The 27,072-nt window shown below is 43.5% G+C and overlaps 21 non-coding genes across 21 annotated transcripts; all 21 read right to left on the reverse strand.

Moving 5' to 3' along the window:
- Window positions 1–390: 390 nt before the first annotated feature.
- trnas-aga (transfer RNA serine (anticodon AGA)) lies at window positions 391–472 on the reverse strand. The gene has a single exon. It is a non-coding gene; the product is annotated as a tRNA-Ser (tRNA).
- Window positions 473–1,761: 1,289 nt separating this feature from the next.
- trnay-gua (transfer RNA tyrosine (anticodon GUA)) lies at window positions 1,762–1,848 on the reverse strand. The gene is given in 2 exon segments: window positions 1,762–1,797; window positions 1,812–1,848. It is a non-coding gene; the product is annotated as a tRNA-Tyr (tRNA).
- A 1,125-nt stretch (window positions 1,849–2,973) lies between these two features.
- Window positions 2,974–3,055, reverse strand: trnas-aga (transfer RNA serine (anticodon AGA)). Its single transcript has one exon. It is a non-coding gene; the product is annotated as a tRNA-Ser (tRNA).
- A 1,289-nt stretch (window positions 3,056–4,344) lies between these two features.
- trnay-gua (transfer RNA tyrosine (anticodon GUA)) lies at window positions 4,345–4,431 on the reverse strand. Its single transcript is given in 2 exon segments — window positions 4,345–4,380; window positions 4,395–4,431. It is a non-coding gene; the product is annotated as a tRNA-Tyr (tRNA).
- A 1,174-nt stretch (window positions 4,432–5,605) lies between these two features.
- trnas-aga (transfer RNA serine (anticodon AGA)) lies at window positions 5,606–5,687 on the reverse strand. The gene has a single exon. It is a non-coding gene; the product is annotated as a tRNA-Ser (tRNA).
- A 1,289-nt stretch (window positions 5,688–6,976) lies between these two features.
- trnay-gua (transfer RNA tyrosine (anticodon GUA)) lies at window positions 6,977–7,063 on the reverse strand. The gene is given in 2 exon segments: window positions 6,977–7,012; window positions 7,027–7,063. It is a non-coding gene; the product is annotated as a tRNA-Tyr (tRNA).
- A 1,175-nt stretch (window positions 7,064–8,238) lies between these two features.
- trnas-aga (transfer RNA serine (anticodon AGA)) lies at window positions 8,239–8,320 on the reverse strand. Its single transcript has one exon. It is a non-coding gene; the product is annotated as a tRNA-Ser (tRNA).
- A 1,289-nt stretch (window positions 8,321–9,609) lies between these two features.
- On the reverse strand, window positions 9,610–9,696 carry trnay-gua (transfer RNA tyrosine (anticodon GUA)). The gene is given in 2 exon segments: window positions 9,610–9,645; window positions 9,660–9,696. It is a non-coding gene; the product is annotated as a tRNA-Tyr (tRNA).
- A 1,124-nt stretch (window positions 9,697–10,820) lies between these two features.
- Window positions 10,821–10,902, reverse strand: trnas-aga (transfer RNA serine (anticodon AGA)). Its single transcript has one exon. It is a non-coding gene; the product is annotated as a tRNA-Ser (tRNA).
- An 806-nt stretch (window positions 10,903–11,708) lies between these two features.
- trnay-gua (transfer RNA tyrosine (anticodon GUA)) lies at window positions 11,709–11,795 on the reverse strand. Its single transcript is given in 2 exon segments — window positions 11,709–11,744; window positions 11,759–11,795. It is a non-coding gene; the product is annotated as a tRNA-Tyr (tRNA).
- Window positions 11,796–13,784: 1,989 nt separating this feature from the next.
- On the reverse strand, window positions 13,785–13,871 carry trnay-gua (transfer RNA tyrosine (anticodon GUA)). The gene is given in 2 exon segments: window positions 13,785–13,820; window positions 13,835–13,871. It is a non-coding gene; the product is annotated as a tRNA-Tyr (tRNA).
- Window positions 13,872–14,996: 1,125 nt separating this feature from the next.
- On the reverse strand, window positions 14,997–15,078 carry trnas-aga (transfer RNA serine (anticodon AGA)). The gene has a single exon. It is a non-coding gene; the product is annotated as a tRNA-Ser (tRNA).
- A 1,289-nt stretch (window positions 15,079–16,367) lies between these two features.
- Window positions 16,368–16,454, reverse strand: trnay-gua (transfer RNA tyrosine (anticodon GUA)). The gene is given in 2 exon segments: window positions 16,368–16,403; window positions 16,418–16,454. It is a non-coding gene; the product is annotated as a tRNA-Tyr (tRNA).
- A 1,124-nt stretch (window positions 16,455–17,578) lies between these two features.
- trnas-aga (transfer RNA serine (anticodon AGA)) lies at window positions 17,579–17,660 on the reverse strand. The gene has a single exon. It is a non-coding gene; the product is annotated as a tRNA-Ser (tRNA).
- Window positions 17,661–18,949: 1,289 nt separating this feature from the next.
- On the reverse strand, window positions 18,950–19,036 carry trnay-gua (transfer RNA tyrosine (anticodon GUA)). Its single transcript is given in 2 exon segments — window positions 18,950–18,985; window positions 19,000–19,036. It is a non-coding gene; the product is annotated as a tRNA-Tyr (tRNA).
- A 1,175-nt stretch (window positions 19,037–20,211) lies between these two features.
- Window positions 20,212–20,293, reverse strand: trnas-aga (transfer RNA serine (anticodon AGA)). The gene has a single exon. It is a non-coding gene; the product is annotated as a tRNA-Ser (tRNA).
- Window positions 20,294–21,582: 1,289 nt separating this feature from the next.
- Window positions 21,583–21,669, reverse strand: trnay-gua (transfer RNA tyrosine (anticodon GUA)). Its single transcript is given in 2 exon segments — window positions 21,583–21,618; window positions 21,633–21,669. It is a non-coding gene; the product is annotated as a tRNA-Tyr (tRNA).
- Window positions 21,670–22,793: 1,124 nt separating this feature from the next.
- On the reverse strand, window positions 22,794–22,875 carry trnas-aga (transfer RNA serine (anticodon AGA)). The gene has a single exon. It is a non-coding gene; the product is annotated as a tRNA-Ser (tRNA).
- Window positions 22,876–23,681: 806 nt separating this feature from the next.
- On the reverse strand, window positions 23,682–23,768 carry trnay-gua (transfer RNA tyrosine (anticodon GUA)). Its single transcript is given in 2 exon segments — window positions 23,682–23,717; window positions 23,732–23,768. It is a non-coding gene; the product is annotated as a tRNA-Tyr (tRNA).
- A 1,175-nt stretch (window positions 23,769–24,943) lies between these two features.
- Window positions 24,944–25,025, reverse strand: trnas-aga (transfer RNA serine (anticodon AGA)). Its single transcript has one exon. It is a non-coding gene; the product is annotated as a tRNA-Ser (tRNA).
- A 1,289-nt stretch (window positions 25,026–26,314) lies between these two features.
- Window positions 26,315–26,401, reverse strand: trnay-gua (transfer RNA tyrosine (anticodon GUA)). Its single transcript is given in 2 exon segments — window positions 26,315–26,350; window positions 26,365–26,401. It is a non-coding gene; the product is annotated as a tRNA-Tyr (tRNA).
- Between the last annotated feature and the right edge of the window lie 671 nt (window positions 26,402–27,072).

Genomic DNA, 27,072 nt, shown 5'->3' on the forward strand with positions numbered 1-27,072 from the left:
CTATATACAATAACAATTTAAAACCTGTCTATATACAAAACCCCAAAACACTAACAAATTACACCATCCCTGGATTAGGTGCCAAGTCCAGCTGACAAAAGATGTTAATGACATTTAGTTTAACAGGCTAATGTGGTTGGAAGGCGGATCCACTATGTTGCAATGTAGTTGCTCACTGTAGTTTGTTTTGGTCAGCATGGTATTTGTTTAGGACTATTCAGCCTTTACAATGTGCAGCAGCAGATTCATTAATATACAGTACAATGCCTCAGCAGATGTTCCCAACACTTTCCCAATTGGTACTGAAAAACAAGCTAGGAACACAACACTAATTATGCAATGGTCAATCAAGAACCTTATCCAAGGTAAAACAACATCAGGGGAACTTCACATTGTTGGCAGGATTCGAACCTGCGCGGAGAGACCCCAATGGATTTCTAGTCCATCGCCTTAACTACTCGGCCACAATAACACTCCTGGAGGCTCACGCGAAGGTGGCTAGGCCACCGTCTGTTGATTCCAGGGGTCTCAAACTCAAATTACCTGAGGGCTGCAGGACGCAGAGTCTGGGTGTGGCTGGGCTGCATCAGGTATTCCACTGAAAAAGCTTTGTTCAAAAAATCTAATCTTCTCAAACATCACTACTAACAGTTCTTTAACTATAATGGGTTCTTTTGAACATGAACGGTTTTTCTAAACATGGCTTCTCTTGCCTGCTTCCTGCTGCCAGAGACCTGGCAGCGCTTCCTCTCACATAGCTGAGCCACATTTGGCTTGAGCGAGGAAGCAGTTGACACCCTCACTATGGCTTGAAGAAGATCGTCAGTAAGTCTCGACCTGTACTTGGACTTTTTGAAGTTATAGAAAAACTTTTTGCACAAATATGTGCTCCCAAAAAGGCACAGGCTCAGGGGAGCCGGGGGTCAATTTTCTCGACAGCGACCGGGCTGTTCATTATCAGCTGGGACAACATTAATTATTTATTATATAAAACAATGGGATGCAGCCATGGAGGCGTTATTCACTGGCTTTTAGTTTCTATAATAACCCCATGGATTCAGCTGTACGTCCTACCCAACACCGATGTTCTGTTGCTTATGTAACCGAGGCAGGTAAGCCTTTGATGAGGCTCCAGCCTGACTCCGAAGCGGGACGGCGGGCGGGAGCTGGCTGAATGGCCCCATTGAAGGTCCACACCCATTAGTGACATCGTCAACGGAACGTCGGTGTTGGTCCTTAACGGCGGTAACATTGACTTCGTCCAGCTCGAAGTCAAACATTCTCATTTCAAACACAGTAACAAGTAGGAATTCTATGACGGCTATGTGATGTTACACGAGCGCCTCCATAGTTGTGCAATGTTTCTCTGCTTGCATCAACCCCGGCTGATGGCCCGCCCTCGGGAGCCATATAGTCCAGTGTGATTGGTAGGTTCGTTCAGCTCCAGCTTGCACAAAAAAAGGAACCTTCTGCACACAACGCGGGAAAGTGCCATTCGTATAGAACTCGCTGGCCGCACTAAAGATTAAACTTTCATATCGTCCTGAGGGCCACAAAATATTGTCTCGCAGGCCGCAAGCTTGAGAACCCTGTTTTAATCCATGGTCAAAAGCAGTCCTGTAAATTGGAGCAGGAGCTTTGGTGAGTAAAGGCAACATGTTGCAGAGCTTTGAAAAAATGTCCTTGCAGCGGGAGATGTTAGTATAGGGACAAGTAGCCATGGCGTTAGAGCAGTACCTGGACTGTTCCGCCAAAATGTTCTCCTTCGAGCCGGAGTTGAACCAGCGACCTAAGGATCCCAGCTGACTAACCTACAGTCCTCCGCTCTACCAACTGAGCTATCGAAGGGTGGGGAGGGACTTGTTCTACGTACCTCTAATCCAGAAGATTAGAGGTAAGAAGATTAGGTGCCAAGTCCAGCTGACAAAAGATGTCAATGACATTTAGTTTAACAGACTAACGTGGTTGGAAGGCGGATCCACTATGGTGTAATGTAACTGCTCACTGTAGTTTGTTTTGGTCAGCATGGCATTTTTTTAGGAATATTCAGACTTTACAATGCAGATCTTCCCAACACTTTCCTAAATGGTACTGAAAAACTAGCTAGGGACACTGGTTGAAAAGGGAATTTTAAGGGGGGGGAAGAAAAATAAAGAGAGGAAGGGGGGAAGAGAAACAGAAAGAAAAGGAGAAAAATTCAATATAAAATCCATAATACACAGTAACAGTAACACAGAAAGTGTCAATACTTCAGCATACATTGAGATATGGTTCAAATTCATTTTAAACATGAATTAGGGCAAATCATTAGAATCACATCTTAATATAAACACCTCAACCACCCATTATTACCTCAATATAAACACATAGTAGGGTGACAGATTCTATTAAAAATCTCTTAATGAAAACTGGTATATGAAACCCAGCAAATGAAATACTGATTGTGCACCTAACACACTCTTGCCAGGATTTGCACCTGGAGTCTTCCACCCAAAGGATGGATGTGTTGCTATTACACCACAAGAGTTGTGTTTTTTTCCCCACATTTTTTTAAAGAGAGAGTGCAAACACAACAACTAAAAACTATATACAATAACAATTTAAAACCTGTCTATATACAAAACCCCAAAACACTAACAAATTACACCATCCCTGGATTAGGTGCCAAGTCCAGCTGACAAAAGATTTTAATGACATTTAGTTTAAAAGGCTAATGTGGTTGGAAGGCGGATCCACTATGTTGCAATGTAATTGCTCACTGTAGTTCGTTTTGGTCAGCATGGTATTTGTTTAGGACTATTCAGCCTTTACAATGTGCAGCAGCATATTCATTAATATACAGTACAATGCCTCAGCAGATGTTCCCAACACTTTCCCAATTGGTACTGAAAAACAAGCTAGGAACACAACACTAATTATGCAATGGTCAATCAAGAACCTTGTCCAAGGTAAAACAACATCAGGGGAACTTCACGTTGTTGGCAGGATTCGAACCTGCGCGGGGAGACCCCAATGGATTTCTAGTCCATCGCCTTAACCACTCGGCCACAACAACACTCCTGGAGGCTCACGCGAAGGTGGCTAGCCCACCGTCTGTTGATTCCAGGGGTCTCAAACTCAAATTACCTGAGGGCTGCAGGACGCAGAGTCTGGGTGTGGCTGGGCTGCATCAGGTATTCCACTGAAAAAGCTTTGTTCAAAAAATCTAATCTTCTCAAACATCACTACTAACAGTTCTTTAACTATAATGGGTTCTTTTGAACATGAACGGTTTTTCTAAACATGGCTTCTCTTGCCTGCTTCCTGCTGCCAGAGACCTGGCAGCGCTTCCTCTCACATAGCTGAGCCACATTTGGCTTGAGCGAGGAAGCAGTTGACACCCTCACTATGGCTTGAAGAAGATCGTCAGTAAGTCTCGACCTGTACTTGGACTTTTTGAAGTTATAGAAAAACTTTTTGCACAAATATGTGCTCCCAAAAAGGCACAGGCTCAGGGGAGCCGGGGGTCAATTTTCTCGACAGCGACCGGGCTGTTCATTATCAGCTGGGACAACATTAATTATTTATTATATAAAACAATGGGATGCAGCCATGGAGGCGTTATTCACTGGCTTTTAGTTTCTATAATAACCCCATGGATTCAGCTGTACGTCCTACCCAACACCGATGTTCTGTTGCTTAAGTAACCGAGGCAGGTAAGCCTTTGATGAGGCTCCAGCCTGACTCCGAAGCGGGACGGCGGGCGGGAGCTGGCTGAATGGCCCCATTGAAGGTCCACACCCATTAGTGACATCGTCAACGGAACGTCGGTGTTGGTCCTTAACGGCGGTAACATTGACTTCGTCCAGCTCGAAGTCAAACATTCTCATTTCAAACACAGTAACAAGTAGGAATTCTATGACGGCTATGTGATGTTACACGAGCGCCTCCATAGTTGTGCAATGTTTCTCTGCTTGCATCAACCCCGGCTGATGGCCCGCCCTCGGGAGCCATATAGTCCAGTGTGATTGGTAGGTTCGTTCAGCTCCAGCTTGCACAAAAAAAGGAACCTTCTGCACACAACGCGGGAAAGTGCCATTCGTATAGAACTCGCTGGCCGCACTAAAGATTAAACTTTCATATCGTCCTGAGGGCCACAAAATATTGTCTCGCAGGCCGCAAGCTTGAGAACCCTGTTTTAATCCATGGTCAAAAGCAGTACTGTAAATTGGAGCAGGAGCTTTGGTGAGTAAAGGCAACATGTTGCAGAGCTTTGAAAAAATGTCCTTGCAGCGGGAGATGTTAGTATAGGGACAAGTAGCCATGGCGTTAGAGCAGTACCTGGACTGTTCCGCCAAAATGTTCTCCTTCGAGCCAGAGTTGAACCAGCGACCTAAGGATCCCAGCTGACTAACCTACAGTCCTCCGCTCTACCAACTGAGCTATCGAAGGGTGGGGAGGGACTTGTTCTACGTACTTCTAATGCAGAAGATGGTAAAAATCCATGTACGTACGTAACCATCTTTTAGTTACACCGGCTTATGCTTGTCTCTGGATTAGGTGCCAAGTCCAGCTGACAAAAGATGTCAATGACATTTAGTTTAACAGACTAACGTGGTTGGAATGCGGATCCACTATGGTGTAATGTAATTGCTCACTGTAGTTTGTTTTGGTCAGCATGGCATTTTTTTAGGACTATTCAGACTTTACAATGCAGATGTTCCCAACACTTTCATAAATGGTACTGAAAAACTAGCTAGGGACACTGGTTGAAAAGGGAATTTTAAGGGGGGGGGAAGAAAAAAGAAGAGAGGAAGGGGGGAAGAGAAACAGAAAGAAAAGGAGAAAAATTCAATATAAAATCCATAATACACAGTAACAGTAACACAGAAAATGTCAATACTTCAGCATACATTGAGATATGGTTCAAATTCATTTTAAACATGAATTAGGGCAAATCATTAGAATCACATCTTAATATAAACACCTCAACCACCCATTATTACCTCAATATAAACACATAGTAGGGTGACAGATTCTATTAAAAATCTCTTAATGAAAACTGGTATATGAAACCCAGCAAATGAAATACTGATTGTGCACCTAACACACTCTTGCCAGGATTTGCACCTGGAGTCTTCCACCCAAAGGATGGATGTGTTGCTATTACACCACAAGAGTTGTGTTTTTTTCCCCACATTTTTTTAAAGAGAGAGTGCAAACACAACAACTAAAAACTATATACAATAACAATTTAAAACCTGTCTATATACAAAACCCCAAAACACTAACAAATTACACCATCCCTGGATTAGGTGCCAAGTCCAGCTGACAAAAGATGTTAATGACATTTAGTTTAACAGGCTAATGTGGTTGGAAGGCGGATCCACTATGTTGCAATGTAGTTGCTCACTGTAGTTTGTTTTGGCAGCATGGTATTTGTTTAGGGCTATTCAGCCTTTACAATGTGCAGCAGCAGATTCATTAATATACAGTACAATGCCTCAGCAGATGTTCCCAACACTTTCCCAATTGGTACTGAAAAACAAGCTAGGAACACAACACTAATTATGCAATGGTCAATCAAGAACCTTATCCAAGGTAAAACAACATCAGGGGAACTTCACATTGTTGGCAGGATTCGAACCTGCGCGGGGAGACCCCAATGGATTTCTAGTCCATCGCCTTAACCACTCGGCCACAACAACACTCCTGGAGGCTCACGCGAAGGTGGCTAGGCCACCGTCTGTTGATTCCAGGGGTCTCAAACTCAAATTACCTGAGGGCTGCAGGACGCAGAGTCTGGGTGTGGCTGGGCTGCATCAGGTATTCCACTGAAAAAGCTTTGTTCAAAAAATCTAATCTTCTCAAACATCACTACTAACAGTTCTTTAACTATAATGGGTTCTTGTGAACATGAACGGTTTTTCTAAACATGGCTTCTCTTGCCTGCTTCCTGCTGCCAGAGACCTGGCAGCGCTTCCTCTCACATAGCTGAGCCACATTTGGCTTGAGCGAGGAAGCAGTTGACACCCTCACTATGGCTTGAAGAAGATCGTCAGTAAGTCTCGACCTGTACTTGGACTTTTTGAAGTTATAGAAAAACTTCTTGCACAAATATGTGCTCCCAAAAAGGCACAGGCTCAGGGGAGCCGGGGGTCAATTTTCTCGACTGCGACCGGGCTGTTCATTATCAGCTGGGACAACATTAATTATTTATTATATAAAACAATGGGATGCAGCCATGGAGGCGTTATTCACTGGCTTTTAGTTTCTATAATAACCCCATGGATTCAGCTGTACGTCCTACCCAACACCGATGTTCTGTTGCTTATGTAACCGAGGCAGGTAAGCCTTTGATGAGGCTCCAGCCTGACTCCGAAGCGGGACGGCGGGCGGGAGCTGGCTGAATGGCCCCATTGAAGGTCCACACCCATTAGTGACATCGTCAACGGAACGTCGGTGTTGGTCCTTAACGGCGGTAACATTGACTTCGTCCAGCTCGAAGTCAAACATTCTCATTTCAAACACAGTAACAAGTAGGAATTCTATGACGGCTATGTGATGTTACACGAGCGCCTCCATAGTTGTGCAATGTTTCTCTGCTTGCATCAACCCCGGCTGATGGCCCGCCCTCGGGAGCCATATAGTCCAGTGTGATTGGTAGGTTCGTTCAGCTCCAGCTTGCACAAAAAAAGGAACCTTCTGCACACAACGCGGGAAAGTGCCATTCGTATAGAACTCGCTGGCCGCACTAAAGATTAAACTTTCATATCGTCCTGAGGGCCACAAAATATTGTCTCGCAGGCCGCAAGCTTGAGAACCCTGTTTTAATCCATGGTCAAAAGCAGTCCTGTAAATTGGAGCAGGAGCTTTGGTGAGTAAAGGCAACATGTTGCAGAGCTTTGAAAAAATGTCCTTGCAGCGGGAGATGTTAGTATAGGGACAAGTAGCCATGGCGTTAGAGCAGTACCTGGACTGTTCCGCCAAAATGTTCTCCTTCGAGCCGGAGTTGAACCAGCGACCTAAGGATCTCAGCTGACTAACCTACAGTCCTCCGCTATACCAACTGAGCTATCGAAGGGTGGGGAGGGACTTGTTCTACGTACTTCTAATGCAGAAGATGGTAACAATCCATGTACGTACGTAACCATCTTTTAGTTACACCGGCTTATGCTTGTCTCTGGATTAGGTGCCAAGTCCAGCTGACAAAAGATGTCAATGACATTTAGTTTAACAGACTAACGTGGTTGGAATGCGGATCCACTATGGTGTAATGTAATTGCTCACTGTAGTTTGTTTTGGTCAGCATGGCATTTTTTTAGGACTATTCAGACTTTACAATGCAGATGTTCCCAACACTTTCATAAATGGTACTGAAAAACTAGCTAGGGTCACTGGTTGAAAAGGGAATTTTAAGGGGGGGGGAAGAAAAAAGAAGAGAGGAAGGGGGGAAGAGAAACAGAAAGAAAAGGAGAAAAATTCAATATAAAATCCATAATACACAGTAACAGTAACACAGAAAGTGTCAATACTTCAGCATACATTGAGATATGGTTCAAATTCATTTTAAACATGAATTAGGGCAAATCATTAGAATCACATCTTAATATAAACACCTCAACCACCCATTATTACCTCAATATAAACACATAGTAGGGTGACAGATTCTATTAAAAATCTCTTAAAGAAAACTGGTATATGAAACCCAGCAAATGAAATACTGATTGTGCACCTAACACACTCTTGCCAGGATTTGCACCTGGAGTCTTCCACCCAAAGGATGGATGTGTTGCTATTACACCACAAGAGTTGTGTTTTTTTCCCCACATTTTTTTAAAGAGAGAGTGCAAACACAACAACTAAAAACTATATACAATAACAATTTAAAACCTGTCTATATACAAAACCCCAAAACACTAACAAATTACACCATCCCTGGATTAGGTGCCAAGTCCAGCTGACAAAAGATGTTAATGACATTTAGTTTAACAGGCTAATGTGGTTGGAAGGCGGATCCACTATGTTGCAATGTAGTTGCTCACTGTAGTTTGTTTTGGTCAGCATGGTATTTGTTTAGGACTATTCAGCCTTTACAATGTGCAGCAGCAGATTCATTAATATACAGTACAATGCCTCAGCAGATGTTCCCAACACTTTCCCAATTGGTACTGAAAAACAAGCTAGGAACACAACACTAATTATGCAATGGTCAATCAAGAACCTTATCCAAGGTAAAACAACATCAGGGGAGCTTCACATTGTTGGCAGGATTCGAACCTGCGCGGGGAGACCCCAATGGATTTCTAGTCCATCGCCTTAACCACTCGGCCACAACAACACTCCTGGAGGCTCACGCGAAGGTGGCTAGGCCACCGTCTGTTGATTCCAGGGGTCTCAAACTCAAATTACCTGAGGGCTGCAGGACGCAGAGTCTGGGTGTGGCTGGGCTGCATCAGGTATTCCAATGAAAAAGCTTTGTTCAAAAAATCTAATCTTCTCAAACATCACTACTAACAGTTCTTTAACTATAATGGGTTCTTGTGAACATGAACGGTTTTTCTAAACATGGCTTCTCTTGCCTGCTTCCTGCTGCCAGAGACCTGGCAGCGCTTCCTCTCACATAGCTGAGCCACATTTGGCTTGAGCGAGGAAGCAGTTGACACCCTCACTATGGCTTGAAGAAGATCGTCAGTAAGTCTCGACCTGTACTTGGACTTTTTGAAGTTATAGAAAAACTTTTTGCACAAATATGTGCTCCCAAAAAGGCACAGGCTCAGGGGAGCCGGGGGTCAATTTTCTCGACAGCGACCGGGCTGTTCATTATCAGCTGGGACAACATTAATTATTTATTATATAAAACAATGGGATGCAGCCATGGAGGCATTATTCACTGGCTTTTAGTTTCTATAATAACCCCATGGATTCAGCTGTACGTCCTACCCAACACCGATGTTCTGTTGCTTATGTAACCGAGGCAGGTAAGCCTTTGATGAGGCTCCAGCCTGACTCCGAAGCGGGACGGCGGGCGGGAGCTGGCTGAATGGCCCCATTGAAGGTCCACACCCATTAGTGACATCGTCAACGGAACGTCGGTGTTGGTCCTTAACGGCGGTAACATTGACTTCGTCCAGCTCGAAGTCAAACATTCTCATTTCAAACACAGTAACAAGTAGGAATTCTATGACGGCTATGTGATGTTACACGAGCGCCTCCATAGTTGTGCAATGTTTCTCTGCTTGCATCAACCCCGGCTGATGGCCCGCCCTCGGGAGCCATATAGTCCAGTGTGATTGGTAGGTTCGTTCAGCTCCAGCTTGCACAAAAAAAGGAACCTTCTGCACACAACGCGGGAAAGTGCCATTCGTATAGAACTCGCTGGCCGCACTAAAGATTAAACTTTCATATCGTCCTGAGGGCCACAAAATATTGTCTCGCAGGCCGCAAGCTTGAGAACCCTGTTTTAATCCATGGTCAAAAGCAGTCCTGTAAATTGGAGCAGGAGCTTTGGTGAGTAAAGGCAACATGTTGCAGAGCTTTGAAAAAATGTCCTTGCAGCGGGAGATGTTAGTATAGGGACAAGTAGCCATGGCGTTAGAGCAGTACCTGGACTGTTCCGCCAAAATGTTCTCCTTCGAGCCGGAGTTGAACCAGCGACCTAAGGATCCCAGCTGACTAACCTACAGTCTTCCGCTCTACCAACTGAGCTATCGAAGGGTGGGGAGGGACTTGTTCTACGTACCTCTAATCCAGAAGATTAGAGGTAAGAAGATTAGGTGCCAAGTCCAGCTGACAAAAGATGTCAATGACATTTAGTTTAACAGACTAACGTGGTTGGAAGGCGGATCCACTATGGTGTAATGTAACTGCTCACTGTAGTTTGTTTTGGTCAGCATGGCATTTTTTTAGGAATATTCAGACTTTACAATGCAGATCTTCCCAACACTTTCCTAAATGGTACTGAAAAACTAGCTAGGGACACTGGTTGAAAAGGGAATTTTAAGGGGAGGGAAGAAAAAAGAAGAGAGGAAGGGGGGAAGAGAAACAGAAAGAAAAGGAGAAAAATTCAATATAAAATCCATAATACACAGTAACAGTAACACAGAAAGTGTCAATACTTCAGCATACATTGAGATATGGTTCAAATTCATTTTAAACATGAATTAGGGCAAATCATTAGAATCACATCTTAATATAAACACCTCAACCACCCATTATTACCTCAATATAAACACATAGTAGGGTGACAGATTCTATTAAAAATCTCTTAATGAAAACTGGTATATGAAACCCAGCAAATGAAATACTGATTGTGCACCTAACACACTCTTGCCAGGATTTGCACCTGGAGTCTTCCACCCAAAGGATGGATGTGTTGCTATTACACCACAAGAGTTGTGTTTTTTTCCCCACATTTTTTTAAAGAGAGAGTGCAAACACAACAACTAAAAACTATATACAATAACAATTTAAAACCTGTCTATATACAAAACCCCAAAACACTAACAAATTACACCATCCCTGGATTAGGTGCCAAGTCCAGCTGACAAAGATTTTAATAACATTTAGTTTAAAAGGCTAATGTGGTTGGAAGGCGGATCCACTATGTTGCAATGTAATTGCTCACTGTAGTTTGTTTTGGTCAGCATGGTATTTGTTTAGGGCTTTTCAGCCTTTACAATGTGCAGCAGCAGATTCATTAATATACAGTACAATGCCTCAGCAGATGTTCCCAACACTTTCCCAATTGGTACTGAAAAACAAGCTAGGAACACAACACTAATTATGCAATGGTCAATCAAGAACCTTATCCAAGGTAAAACAACATCAGGGGAACTTCACATTGTTGGCAGGATTCGAACCTGCGCGGGGAGACCCCAATGGATTTCTAGTCCATCGCCTTAACCACTCGGCCACAACAACACTCCTGGAGGCTCACGCGAAGGTGGCTAGCCCACCGTCTGTTGATTCCAGGGGTCTCAAACTCAAATTACCTGAGGGCTGCAGGACGCAGAGTCTGGGTGTGGCTGGGCTGCATCAGGTATTCCACTGAAAAAGCTTTGTTCAAAAAATCTAATCTTCTCAAACATCACTACTAACAGTTCTTTAACTATAATGGGTTCTTGTGAACATGAACGGTTTTTCTAAACATGGCTTCTCTTGCCTGCTTCCTGCTGCCAGAGACCTGGCAGCGCTTCCTCTCACATAGCTGAGCCACATTTGGCTTGAGCGAGGAAGCAGTTGACACCCTCACTATGGCTTGAAGAAGATCGTCAGTAAGTCTCGACCTGTACTTGGACTTTTTGAAGTTATAGAAAAACTTTTTGCACAAATATGTGCTCCCAAAAAGGCACAGGCTCAGGGGAGCCGGGGGTCAATTTTCTCGACAGCGACCGGGCTGTTCATTATCAGCTGGGACAACATTAATTATTTATTATATAAAACAATGGGATGCAGCCATGGAGGCGTTATTCACTGGCTTTTAGTTTCTATAATAACCCCATGGATTCAGCTGTACGTCCTACCCAACACCAATGTTCTGTTGCTTATGTAACCGAGGCAGGTAAGCCTTTGATGAGGCTCCAGCCTGACTGGCAGCAGGAGCTTTGGTGAGTAAAGGCAACATGTTGCAGAGCTTTGAAAAAATGTCCTTGCAGCGGGAGATGTTAGTATAGGGACAAGTAGCCATGGCGTTAGAGCAGTACCTGGACTGTTCCGCCAAAATGTTCTCCTTCGAGCCGGAGTTGAACCAGCGACCTAAAGATCCCAGCTGACTAACCTACAGTCCTCCGCTCTACCAACTGAGCTATCGAAGGGTGGGGAGGGACTTGTTCTACGTACTTCTAATGCAGAAGATGGTAACAATCCATGTACGTACGTAACCATCTTTTAGTTACACCGGCTTATGCTTGTCTCTGGATTAGGTGCCAAGTCCAGCTGACAAAAGATGTCAATGACATTTAGTTTAACAGACTAACGTGGTTGGAATGCGGATCCACTATGGTGTAATGTAATTGCTCACTGTAGTTTGTTTTGGTCAGCATGGCATTTTTTTAGGACTATTCAGACTTTACAATGCAGATGTTCCCAACACTTTCATAAATGGTACTGAAAAACTAGCTAGGGACACTGGTTGAAAAGGGAATTTTAAGGGGGGGGGAAGAAAAAAGAAGAGAGGAAGGGGGGAAGAGAAACAGAAAGAAAAGGAGAAAAATTCAATATAAAATCCATAATACACAGTAACAGTAACACAGAAAATGTCAATACTTCAGCATACATTGAGATATGGTTCAAATTCATTTTAAACATGAATTAGGGCAAATCATTAGAATCACATCTTAATATAAACACCTCAACCACCCATTATTACCTCAATATAAACACATAGTAGGGTGACAGATTCTATTAAAAATCTCTTAATGAAAACTGGTATATGAAACCCAGCAAATGAAATACTGATTGTGCACCTAACACACTCTTGCCAGGATTTGCACCTGGAGTCTTCCACCCAAAGGATGGATGTGTTGCTATTACACCACAAGAGTTGTGTTTTTTTCCCCACATTTTTTTAAAGAGAGAGTGCAAACACAACAACTAAAAACTATATACAATAACAATTTAAAACCTGTCTATATACAAAACCCCAAAACACTAACAAATTACACCATCCCTGGATTAGGTGCCAAGTCCAGCTGACAAAAGATGTTAATGACATTTAGTTTAACAGGCTAATGTGGTTGGAAGGCGGATCCACTATGTTGCAATGTAGTTGCTCACTGTAGTTTGTTTTGGTCAGCATGGTATTTGTTTAGGACTATTCAGCCTTTACAATGTGCAGCAGCAGATTCATTAATATACAGTACAATGCCTCAGCAGATGTTCCCAACACTTTCCCAATTGGTACTGAAAAACAAGCTAGGAACACAACACTAATTATGCAATGGTCAATTAAGCCGGGAGCCGGGGGTCAATTTTCTCGACTGCGACCGGGCTGTTCATTATCAGCTGGGACAACATTAATTATTTATTATATAAAACAATGGGATGCAGCCATGGAGGCGTTATTCACTGGCTTTTAGTTTCTATAATAACCCCATGGATTCAGCTGTACGTCCTACCCAACACCGATGTTCTGTTGCTTATGTAACCGAGGCAGGTAAGCCTTTGATGAGGCTCCAGCCTGACTCCGAAGCGGGACGGCGGGCGGGAGCTGGCTGAATGGCCCCATTGAAGGTCCACACCCATTAGTGACATCGTCAACGGAACGTCGGTGTTGGTCCTTAACGGCGGTAACATTGACTTCGTCCAGCTCGAAGTCAAACATTCTCATTTCAAACACAGTAACAAGTAGGAATTCTATGACGGCTATGTGATGTTACACGAGCGCCTCCATAGTTGTGCAATGTTTCTCTGCTTGCATCAACCCCGGCTGATGGCCCGCCCTCGGGAGCCATATAGTCCAGTGTGATTGGTAGGTTCGTTCAGCTCCAGCTTGCACAAAAAAAGGAACCTTCTGCACACAACGCGGGAAAGTGCCATTCGTATAGAACTCGCTGGCCGCACTAAAGATTAAACTTTCATATCGTCCTGAGGGCCACAAAATATTGTCTCGCAGGCCGCAAGCTTGAGAACCCTGTTTTAATCCATGGTCAAAAGCAGTCCTGTAAATTGGAGCAGGAGCTTTGGTGAGTAAAGGCAACATGTTGCAGAGCTTTGAATAAATGTCCTTGCAGCGGGAGATGTTAGTATAGGGACAAGTAGCCATGGCGTTAGAGCAGTACCTGGACTGTTCCGCCAAAATGTTCTCCTTCGAGCCGGAGTTGAACCAGCGACCTAAGGATCCCAGCTGACTAACCTACAGTCCTCCGCTCTACCAACTGAGCTATCGAAGGGTGGGGAGGGACTTGTTCTACGTACCTCTAATCCAGAAGATTAGAGGTAAGAAGATTAGGTGCCAAGTCCAGCTGACAAAAGATGTCAATGACATTTAGTTTAACAGACTAACGTGGTTGGAGGGCGGATCCACTATGGTGTAATGTAACTGCTCACTGTAGTTTGTTTTGGTCAGCATGGCATTTTTTTAGGAATATTCAGACTTTACAATGCAGATCTTCCCAACACTTTCCTAAATGGTACTGAAAAACTAGCTAGGGACACTGGTTGAAAAGGGAATTTTAAGGGGGGGGAAGAAAAAAGAAGAGAGGAAGGGGGGAAGAGAAACAGAAAGAAAAGGAGAAAAATTCAATATAAAATCCATAATACACAGTAACAGTAACACATAAAGTGTCAATACTTCAGCATACATTGAGATATGGTTCAAATTCATTTTAAACATGAATTAGGGCAAATCATTAGAATCACATCTTAATATAAACACCTCAACCACCCATTATTACCTCAATATAAACACATAGTAGGGTGACAGATTCTATTAAAAATCTCTTAATGAAAACTGGTATATGAAACCCAGCAAATGAAATACTGATTGTGCACCTAACACACTCTTGCCAGGATTTGCACCTGGAGTCTTCCACCCAAAGGATGGATGTGTTGCTATTACACCACAAGAGTTGTGTTTTTTTCCCCACATTTTTTTAAAGAGAGAGTGCAAACACAACAACTAAAAACTATATACAATAACAATTTAAAACCTGTCTATATACAAAACCCCAAAACACTAACAAATTACACCATCCCTGGATTAGGTGCCAAGTCCAGCTGACAAAAGATTTTAATGACATTTAGTTTAAAAGGCTAATGTGGTTGGAAGGCGGATCCACTATGTTGCAATGTAATTGCTCACTGTAGTTTGTTTTGGTCAGCATGGTATTTGTTTAGGACTATTCAGCCTTTACAATGTGCAGCAGCATATTCATTAATATACAGTACAATGCCTCAGCAGATGTTCCCAACACTTTCCCAATTGGTACTGAAAAACAAGCTAGGAACACAACACTAATTATGCAATGGTCAATCAAGAACCTTATCCAAGGTAAAACAACATCAGGGGAACTTCACGTTGTTGGCAGGATTCGAACCTGCGCGGGGAGACCCCAATGGATTTCTAGTCCATCACCTTAACCACTCGGCCACAACAACACTCCTGGAGGCTCACGCGAAGGTGGCTAGGCCACCGTCTGTTGATTCCAGGGGTCTCAAACTCAAATTACCTGAGGGCTGCAGGACGCAGAGTCTGGGTGTGGCTGGGCTGCATCAGGTATTCCACTGAAAAAGCTTTGTTCAAAAAATCTAATCTTCTCAAACATCACTACTAACAGTTCTTTAACTATAATGGGTTCTTTTGAACATTAACGGTTTTTCTAAACATGGCTTCTCTTGCCTGCTTCCTGCTGCCAGAGACCTGGCAGCGCTTCCTCTCACATAGCTGAGCCACATTTGGCTTGAGCGAGGAAGCAGTTGACACCCTCACTATGGCTTGAAGAAGATCGTCAGTAAGTCTCGACCTGTACTTGGACTTTTTGAAGTTATAGAAAAACTTTTTGCACAAATATGTGCTCCCAAAAAGGCACAGGCTCAGGGGAGCCGGGGGTCAATTTTCTCGACAGCGACCGGGCTGTTCATTATCAGCTGGGACAACATTAATTATTTATTATATAAAACAATGGGATGCAGCCATGGAGGCGTTATTCACTGGCTTTTAGTTTCTATAATAACCCCATGGATTCAGCTGTACGTCCTACCCAACACCGATGTTCTGTTGCTTATGTAACCGAGGCAGGTAAGCCTTTGATGAGGCTCCAGCCTGACTCCGAAGCGGGACGGCGGGCGGGAGCTGGCTGAATGGCCCCATTGAAGGTCCACACCCATTAGTGACATCGTCAACGGAACGTCGGTGTTGGTCCTTAACGGCGGTAACATTGACTTCGTCCAGCTCGAAGTCAAACATTCTCATTTCAAACACAGTAACAAGTAGGAATTCTATGACGGCTATGTGATGTTACACGAGCGCCTCCATAGTTGTGCAATGTTTCTCTGCTTGCATCAACCCCGGCTGATGGCCCGCCCTCGGGAGCCATATAGTCCAGTGTGATTGGTAGGTTCGTTCAGCTCCAGCTTGCACAAAAAAAGGAACCTTCTGCACACAACGCGGGAAAGTGCCATTCGTATAGAACTCGCTGGCCGCACTAAAGATTAAACTTTCATATCGTCCTGAGGGCCACAAAATATTGTCTCGCAGGCCGCAAGCTTGAGAACCCTGTTTTAATCCATGGTCAAAAGCAGTCCTGTAAATTGGAGCAGGAGCTTTGGTGAGTAAAGGCAACATGTTGCAGAGCTTTGAAAAAATGTCCTTGCAGCGGGAGATGTTAGTATAGGGACAAGTAGCCATGGCGTTAGAGCAGTACCTGGACTGTTCCGCCAAAATGTTCTCCTTCGAGCCGGAGTTGAACCAGCGACCTAAGGATCCCAGCTGACTAACCTACAGTCCTCCGCTCTACCAACTGAGCTATCGAAGGGTGGGGAGGGACTTGTTCTACGTACCTCTAACCCAGAAGATTAGAGGTAAGAAGATTAGGTGCCAAGTCCAGCTGACAAAAGATGTCAATGACATTTAGTTTAACAGACTAACGTGGTTGGAGGGCGGATCCACTATGGTGTAATGTAACTGCTCACTGTAGTTTGTTTTGGTCAGCATGGCATTTTTTTAGGAATATTCAGACTTTACAATGCAGATCTTCCCAACACTTTCCTAAATGGTACTGAAAAACTAGCTAGGGACACTGGTTGAAAAGGGAATTTTAAGGGGGGGGAAGAAAAAAGAAGAGAGGAAGGGGGGAAGAGAAACAGAAAGAAAAGGAGAAAAATTCAATATAAAATCCATAATACACAGTAACAGTAACACAGAAAGTGTCAATACTTCAGCATACATTGAGATATGGTTCAAATTCATTTTAAACATGAATTAGGGCAAATCATTAGAATCACATCTTAATATAAACACCTCAACCACCCATTATTACCTCAATATAAACACATAGTAGGGTGACAGATTCTATTAAAAATCTCTTAATGAAAACTGGTATATGAAACCCAGCAAATGAAATACTGATTGTGCACCTAACACACTCTTGCCAGGATTTGCACCTGGAGTCTTCCACCCAAAGGATGGATGTGTTGCTATTACACCACAAGGGTTGTGTTTTTTTCCCCACATTTTTTTAAAGAGAGAGTGCAAACACAACTACTAAAAACTATATACAATAACAATTTAAAACCTGTCTATATACAAAACCCCAAAACACTAACAAATTACACCATCCCTGGATTAGGTGCCAAGTCCAGCTGACAAAAAATTTTAATGACATTTAGTTTAAAAGCTAATGTGGTTGGAAGGCGGATCCACTATGTTGCAATGTAATTGCTCACTGTAGTTTGTTTTGGTCAGCATGGTATTTATTTAGGACTATTCAGCCTTTACAATGTGCAGCAGCATATTCATTAATATACAGTACAATGCCTCAGCAGATGTTCCCAACACTTTCCCAATTGGTACTGAAAAACAAGCTAGGAACACAACACTAATTATGCAATGGTCAATCAAGAATCTTATCCAAGGTAAAACAACATCAGGGGAACTTCACGTTGTTGGCAGGATTCGAACCTGCGCGGGGAGACCCCAATGGATTTCTAGTCCATCACCTTAACCACTCGGCCACAACAACACTCCTGGAGGCTCACGCGAAGGTGGCTAGGCCACCGTCTGTTGATTCCAGGGGTCTCAAACTCAAATTACCTGAGGGCTGCAGGACGCAGAGTCTGGGTGTGGCTGGGCTGCATCAGGTATTCCACTGAAAAAGCTTTGTTCAAAAAATCTAATCTTCTCAAACATCACTACTAACAGTTCTTTAACTATAATGGGTTCTTTTGAACATTAACGGTTTTTGTAAACATGGCTTCTCTTGCCTGCTTCCTGCTGCCAGAGACCTGGCAGCGCTTCCTCTCACATAGCTGAGCCACATTTGGCTTGAGCGAGGAAGCAGTTGACACCCTCACTATGGCTTGAAGAAGATCGTCAGTAAGTCTCGACCTGTACTTGGACTTTTTGAAGTTATAGAAAAACTTTTTGCACAAATATGTGCTCCCAAAAAGGCACAGGCTCAGGGGAGCCGGGGGTCAATTTTCTCGACAGCGACCGGGCTGTTCATTATCAGCTGGGACAACATTAATTATTTATTATATAAAACAATGGGATGCAGCCATGGAGGCGTTATTCACTGGCTTTTAGTTTCTATAATAACCCCATGGATTCAGCTGTACGTCCTACCCAACACCGATGTTCTGTTGCTTATGTAACCGAGGCAGGTAAGCCTTTGATGAGGCTCCAGCCTGACTCCGAAGCGGGACGGCGGGCGGGAGCTGGCTGAATGGCCCCATTGAAGGTCCACACCCATTAGTGACATCGTCAACGGAACGTCGGTGTTGGTCCTTAACGGCGGTAACATTGACTTCGTCCAGCTCGAAGTCAAACATTCTCATTTCAAACACAGTAACAAGTAGGAATTCTATGACGGCTATGTGATGTTACACGAGCGCCTCCATAGTTGTGCAATGTTTCTCTGCTTGCATCAACCCCGGCTGATGGCCCGCCCTCGGGAGCCATATAGTCCAGTGTGATTGGTAGGTTCGTTCAGCTCCAGCTTGCACAAAAAAAGGAACCTTCTGCACACAACGCGGGAAAGTGCCATTCGTATAGAACTCACTGGCCGCACTAAAGATTAAACTTTCATATCGTCCTGAGGGCCACAAAATATTGTCTCGCAGGCCGCAAGCTTGAGAACCCTGTTTTAATCCATGGTCAAAAGCAGTCCTGTAAATTGGAGCAGGAGCTTTGGTGAGTAAAGGCAACATGTTGCAGAGCTTTGAAAAAATGTCCTTGCAGCGGGAGATGTTAGTATAGGGACAAGTAGCCATGGCGTTAGAGCAGTACCTGGACTGGTCCGCCAAAATGTTCTCCTTCGAGCCGGAGTTGAACCAGCAACCTAAGGATCCCAGCTGACTAACCTACAGTCCTCCGCTCTACCAACTGAGCTATCGAAGGGTGGGGAGGGACTTGTTCTACGTACTTCTAATGCAGAAGATGGTAACAATCCATGTACGTACGTAACCATCTTTTAGTTACACCGGCTCATGCTTTTCTCTGGATTAGGTGCCAAGTCCAGCTGACAAAAGATGTCAATGACATTTAGTTTAACAGACTAACGTGGTTGGAATGCGGATCCACTATGGTGTAATGTAATTGCTCACTGTAGTTTGTTTTGGTCAGCATGGCATTTTTTTAGGACTATTCAGACTTTACAATGCAGATGTTCCCAACACTTTCATAAATGGTACTGAAAAACTAGCTAGGGTCACTGGTTGAAAAGGGAATTTTAAGGGGGGGGGAAGAAAAAAGAAGAGAGGAAGGGGGGAAGAGAAACAGAAAGAAAAGGAGAAAAATTCAATATAAAATCCATAATACACAGTAACAGTAACACAGAAAGTGTCAATACTTCAGCATACATTGAGATATGGTTCAAATTCATTTTAAACATGAATTAGGGCAAATCATTAGAATCACATCTTAATATAAACACCTCAACCACCCATTATTACCTCAATATAAACACATAGTAGGGTGACAGATTCTATTAAAAATCTCTTAAAGAAAACTGGTATATGAAACCCAGCAAATGAAATACTGATTGTGCACCTAACACACTCTTGCCAGGATTTGCACCTGGAGTCTTCCACCCAAAGGATGGATGTGTTGCTATTACACCACAAGAGTTGTGTTTTTTTCCCCACATTTTTTTAAAGAGAGAGTGCAAACACAACAACTAAAAACTATATACAATAACAATTTAAAACCTGTCTATATACAAAACCCCAAAACACTAACAAATTACACCATCCCTGGATTAGGTGCCAAGTCCAGCTGACAAAAGATGTTAATGACATTTAGTTTAACAGGCTAATGTGGTTGGAAGGCGGATCCACTATGTTGCAATGTAGTTGCTCACTGTAGTTTGTTTTGGTCAGCATGGTATTTGTTTAGGACTATTCAGCCTTTACAATGTGCAGCAGCAGATTCATTAATATACAGTACAATGCCTCAGCAGATGTTCCCAACACTTTCCCAATTGGTACTGAAAAACAAGCTAGGAACACAACACTAATTATGCAATGGTCAATCAAGAACCTTATCCAAGGTAAAACAACATCAGGGGAGCTTCACATTGTTGGCAGGATTCGAACCTGCGCGGGGAGACCCCAATGGATTTCTAGTCCATCGCCTTAACCACTCGGCCACAACAACACTCCTGGAGGCTCACGCGAAGGTGGCTAGGCCACCGTCTGTTGATTCCAGGGGTCTCAAACTCAAATTACCTGAGGGCTGCAGGACGCAGAGTCTGGGTGTGGCTGGGCTGCATCAGGTATTCCAATGAAAAAGCTTTGTTCAAAAAATCTAATCTTCTCAAACATCACTACTAACAGTTCTTTAACTATAATGGGTTCTTGTGAACATGAACGGTTTTTCTAAACATGGCTTCTCTTGCCTGCTTCCTGCTGCCAGAGACCTGGCAGCGCTTCCTCTCACATAGCTGAGCCACATTTGGCTTGAGCGAGGAAGCAGTTGACACCCTCACTATGGCTTGAAGAAGATCGTCAGTAAGTCTCGACCTGTACTTGGACTTTTTGAAGTTATAGAAAAACTTTTTGCACAAATATGTGCTCCCAAAAAGGCACAGGCTCAGGGGAGCCGGGGGTCAATTTTCTCGACAGCGACCGGGCTGTTCATTATCAGCTGGGACAACATTAATTATTTATTATATAAAACAATGGGATGCAGCCATGGAGGCGTTATTCACTGGCTTTTAGTTTCTATAATAACCCCATGGATTCAGCTGTACGTCCTACCCAACACCGATGTTCTGTTGCTTATGTAACCGAGGCAGGTAAGCCTTTGATGAGGCTCCAGCCTGACTCCGAAGCGGGACGGCGGGCGGGAGCTGGCTGAATGGCCCCATTGAAGGTCCACACCCATTAGTGACATCGTCAACGGAACGTCGGTGTTGGTCCTTAACGGCGGTAACATTGACTTCGTCCAGCTCGAAGTCAAACATTCTCATTTCAAACACAGTAACAAGTAGGAATTCTATGACGGCTATGTGATGTTACACGAGCGCCTCCATAGTTGTGCAATGTTTCTCTGCTTGCATCAACCCCGGCTGATGGCCCGCCCTCGGGAGCCATATAGTCCAGTGTGATTGGTAGGTTCGTTCAGCTCCAGCTTGCACAAAAAAAGGAACCTTCTGCACACAACGCGGGAAAGTGCCATTCGTATAGAACTCGCTGGCCGCACTAAAGATTAAACTTTCATATCGTCCTGAGGGCCACAAAATATTGTCTCGCAGGCCGCAAGCTTGAGAACCCTGTTTTAATCCATGGTCAAAAGCAGTCCTGTAAATTGGAGCAGGAGCTTTGGTGAGTAAAGGCAACATGTTGCAGAGCTTTGAAAAAATGTCCTTGCAGCGGGAGATGTTAGTATAGGGACAAGTAGCCATGGCGTTAGAGCAGTACCTGGACTGTTCCGCCAAAATGTTCTCCTTCGAGCCGGAGTTGAACCAGCGACCTAAGGATCCCAGCTGACTAACCTACAGTCTTCCGCTCTACCAACTGAGCTATCGAAGGGTGGGGAGGGACTTGTTCTACGTACCTCTAATCCAGAAGATTAGAGGTAAGAAGATTAGGTGCCAAGTCCAGCTGACAAAAGATGTCAATGACATTTAGTTTAACAGACTAACGTGGTTGGAAGGCGGATCCACTATGGTGTAATGTAACTGCTCACTGTAGTTTGTTTTGGTCAGCATGGCATTTTTTTAGGAATATTCAGACTTTACAATGCAGATCTTCCCAACACTTTCCTAAATGGTACTGAAAAACTAGCTAGGGACACTGGTTGAAAAGGGAATTTTAAGGGGAGGGAAGAAAAAAGAAGAGAGGAAGGGGGGAAGAGAAACAGAAAGAAAAGGAGAAAAATTCAATATAAAATCCATAATACACAGTAACAGTAACACAGAAAGTGTCAGTACTTCAGCATACATTGAGATATGGTTCAAATTCGTTTTAAACATGAATTAGGGCAAATCATTAGAATCACATCTTAATATAAACACCTCAACCACCCATTATTACCTCAATATAAACACATAGTAGGGTGACAGATTCTATTAAAAATCTCTTAATGAAAACTGGTATATGAAACCCAGCAAATGAAATACTGATTGTGCACCTAACACACTCTTGCCAGGATTTGCACCTGGAGTCTTCCACCCAAAGGATGGATGTGTTGCTATTACACCACAAGAGTTGTGTTTTTTTCCCCACATTTTTTTAAAGAGAGAGTGCAAACACAACAACTAAAAACTATATACAATAACAATTTAAAACCTGTCTATATACAAAACCCCAAAACACTAACAAATTACACCATCCCTGGATTAGGTGCCAAGTCCAGCTGACAAAGATTTTAATGACATTTAGTTTAAAAGGCTAATGTGGTTGGAAGGCGGATCCACTATGTTGCAATGTAATTGCTCACTGTAGTTTGTTTTGGTCAGCATGGTATTTGTTTAGGGCTTTTCAGCCTTTACAATGTGCAGCAGCAGATTCATTAATATACAGTACAATGCCTCAGCAGATGTTCCCAACACTTTCCCAATTGGTACTGAAAAACAAGCTAGGAACACAACACTAATTATGCAATGGTCAATCAAGAACCTTATCCAAGGTAAAACAACATCAGGGGAACTTCACATTGTTGGCAGGATTCGAACCTGCGCGGGGAGACCCCAATGGATTTCTAGTCCATCGCCTTAACCACTCGGCCACAACAACACTCCTGGAGGCTCACGCGAAGGTGGCTAGCCCACCGTCTGTTGATTCCAGGGGTCTCAAACTCAAATTACCTGAGGGCTGCAGGACGCAGAGTCTGGGTGTGGCTGGGCTGCATCAGGTATTCCACTGAAAAAGCTTTGTTCAAAAAATCTAATCTTCTCAAACATCACTACTAACAGTTCTTTAACTATAATGGGTTCTTGTGAACATGAACGGTTTTTCTAAACATGGCTTCTCTTGCCTGCTTCCTGCTGCCAGAGACCTGGCAGCGCTTCCTCTCACATAGCTGAGCCACATTTGGCTTGAGCGAGGAAGCAGTTGACACCCTCACTATGGCTTGAAGAAGATCGTCAGTAAGTCTCGACCTGTACTTGGACTTTTTGAAGTTATAGAAAAACTTTTTGCACAAATATGTGCTCCCAAAAAGGCACAGGCTCAGGGGAGCCGGGGGTCAATTTTCTCGACAGCGACCGGGCTGTTCATTATCAGCTGGGACAACATTAATTATTTATTATATAAAACAATGGGATGCAGCCATGGAGGCGTTATTCACTGGCTTTTAGTTTCTATAATAACCCCATGGATTCAGCTGTACGTCCTACCCAACACCAATGTTCTGTTGCTTATGTAACCGAGGCAGGTAAGCCTTTGATGAGGCTCCAGCCTGACTGGCAGCAGGAGCTTTGGTGAGTAAAGGCAACATGTTGCAGAGCTTTGAAAAAATGTCCTTGCAGCGGGAGATGTTAGTATAGGGACAAGTAGCCATGGCGTTAGAGCAGTACCTGGACTGTTCCGCCAAAATGTTCTCCTTCGAGCCGGAGTTGAACCAGCGACCTAAAGATCCCAGCTGACTAACCTACAGTCCTCCGCTCTACCAACTGAGCTATCGAAGGGTGGGGAGGGACTTGTTCTACGTACTTCTAATGCAGAAGATGGTAACAATCCATGTACGTACGTAACCATCTTTTAGTTACACCGGCTTATGCTTGTCTCTGGATTAGGTGCCAAGTCCAGCTGACAAAAGATGTCAATGACATTTAGTTTAACAGACTAACGTGGTTGGAATGCGGATCCACTATGGTGTAATGTAATTGCTCACTGTAGTTTGTTTTGGTCAGCATGGCATTTTTTTAGGACTATTCAGACTTTACAATGCAGATGTTCCCAACACTTTCATAAATGGTACTGAAAAACTAGCTAGGGACACTGGTTGAAAAGGGAATTTTAAGGGGGGGGGAAGAAAAAAGAAGAGAGGAAGGGGGGAAGAGAAACAGAAAGAAAAGGAGAAAAATTCAATATAAAATCCATAATACACAGTAACAGTAACACAGAAAATGTCAATACTTCAGCATACATTGAGATATGGTTCAAATTCATTTTAAACATGAATTAGGGCAAATCATTAGAATCACATCTTAATATAAACACCTCAACCACCCATTATTACCTCAATATAAACACATAGTAGGGTGACAGATTCTATTAAAAATCTCTTAATGAAAACTGGTATATGAAACCCAGCAAATGAAATACTGATTGTGCACCTAACACACTCTTGCCAGGATTTGCACCTGGAGTCTTCCACCCAAAGGATGGATGTGTTGCTATTACACCACAAGAGTTGTGTTTTTTTCCCCACATTTTTTTAAAGAGAGAGTGCAAACACAACAACTAAAAACTATATACAATAACAATTTAAAACCTGTCTATATACAAAACCCCAAAACACTAACAAATTACACCATCCCTGGATTAGGTGCCAAGTCCAGCTGACAAAAGATGTTAATGACATTTAGTTTAACAGGCTAATGTGGTTGGAAGGCGGATCCACTATGTTGCAATGTAGTTGCTCACTGTAGTTTGTTTTGGTCAGCATGGTATTTGTTTAGGACTATTCAGCCTTTACAATGTGCAGCAGCAGATTCATTAATATACAGTACAATGCCTCAGCAGATGTTCCCAACACTTTCCCAATTGGTACTGAAAAACAAGCTAGGAACACAACACTAATTATGCAATGGTCAATCAAGAACCTTATCCAAGGTAAAACAACATCAGGGGAACTTCACATTGTTGGCAGGATTCGAACCTGCGCGGGGAGACCCCAATGGATTTCTAGTCCATCGCCTTAACCACTCGGCCACAACAACACTCCTGGAGGCTCACGCGAAGGTGGCTAGGCCACCGTCTGTTGATTCCAGGGGTCTCAAACTCAAATTACCTGAGGGCTGCAGGACGCAGAGTCTGGGTGTGGCTGGGCTGCATCAGGTATTCCACTGAAAAAGCTTTGTTCAAAAAATCTAATCTTCTCAAACATCACTACTAACAGTTCTTTAACTATAATGGGTTCTTGTGAACATGAACGGTTTTTCTAAACATGGCTTCTCTTGCCTGCTTCCTGCTGCCAGAGACCTGGCAGCGCTTCCTCTCACATAGCTGAGCCACATTTGGCTTGAGCGAGGAAGCAGTTGACACCCTCACTATGGCTTGAAGAAGATCGTCAGTAAGTCTCGACCTGTACTTGGACTTTTTGAAGTTATAGAAAAACTTTTTGCACAAATATGTGCTCCCAAAAAGGCACAGGCTCAGGGGAGCCGGGGGTCAATTTTCTCGACAGCGACCGGGCTGTTCATTATCAGCTGGGACAACATTAATTATTTATTATATAAAACAATGGGATGCAGCCATGGAGGCGTTATTCACTGGCTTTTAGTTTCTATAATAACCCCATGGATTCAGCTGTACGTCCTACCCAACACCGATGTTCTGTTGCTTATGTAACCGAGGCAGGTAAGCCTTTGATGAGGCTCCAGCCTGACTCCGAAGCGGGACGGCGGGCGGGAGCTGGCTGAATGGCCCCATTGAAGGTCCACACCCATTAGTGACATCGTCAACGGAACGTCGGTGTTGGTCCTTAACGGCGGTAACATTGACTTCGTCCAGCTCGAAGTCAAACATTCTCATTTCAAACACAGTAACAAGTAGGAATTCTATGACGGCTATGTGATGTTACACGAGCGCCTCCATAGTTGTGCAATGTTTCTCTGCTTGCATCAACCCCGGCTGATGGCCCGCCCTCGGGAGCCATATAGTCCAGTGTGATTGGTAGGTTCGTTCAGCTCCAGCTTGCACAAAAAAAGGAACCTTCTGCACACAACGCGGGAAAGTGCCATTCGTATAGAACTCGCTGGCCGCACTAAAGATTAAACTTTCATATCGTCCTGAGGGCCACAAAATATTGTCTCGCAGGCCGCAAGCTTGAGAACCCTGTTTTAATCCATGGTCAAAAGCAGTCCTGTAAATTGGAGCAGGAGCTTTGGTGAGTAAAGGCAACATGTTGCAGAGCTTTGAAAAAATGTCCTTGCAGCGGGAGATGTTAGTATAGGGACAAATAGCCATGGCGTTAGAGCAGTACCTGGACTTTTCCGCCAAAATGTTCTCCTTCGAGCCGGAGTTGAACCAGCGACTTAAGGATCCCAGCTGACTAACCTACAGTCCTCCGCTCTACCAACTGAGCTATCGAAGGGTGGGGAGGGACTTGTTCTACGTACCTCTAATCCAGAAGATTAGAGGTAAGAAGATTAGGTGCCAAGTCCAGCTGACAAAAGATGTCAATGACATTTAGTTTAACAGACTAACGTGGTTGGAAGGCGGATCCACTATGGTGTAATGTAACTGCTCACTGTAGTTTGTTTTGGTCAGCATGGCATTTTTTTAGGAATATTCAGACTTTACAATGCAGATCTTCCCAACACTTTCCTAAATGGTACTGAAAAACTAGCTAGGGACACTGGTTGAAAAGGGAATTTTAAGGGGGGGGAAGAAAAAAGAAGAGAGGAAGGGGGGAAGAGAAACAGAAAGAAAAGGAGAAAAATTCAATATAAAATCCATAATACACAGTAACAGTAACACAGAAAGTGTCAATACTTCAGCATACATTGAGATATGGTTCAAATTCATTTTAAACATGAATTAGGGCAAATCATTAGAATCACATCTTAATATAAACACCTCAACCACCCATTATTACCTCAATATAAACACATAGTAGGGTGACAGATTCTATTAAAAATCTCTTAATGAAAACTGGTATATGAAACCCAGCAAATGAAATACTGATTGTGCACCTAACACACTCTTGCCAGGATTTGCACCTGGAGTCTTCCACCCAAAGGATGGATGTGTTGCTATTACACC

This window comes from Channa argus, unplaced genomic scaffold (assembly GCF_033026475.1).
Source record: "Channa argus isolate prfri unplaced genomic scaffold, Channa argus male v1.0 Contig053, whole genome shotgun sequence".
Taxonomy (NCBI): domain Eukaryota; kingdom Metazoa; phylum Chordata; class Actinopteri; order Anabantiformes; family Channidae; genus Channa; species Channa argus.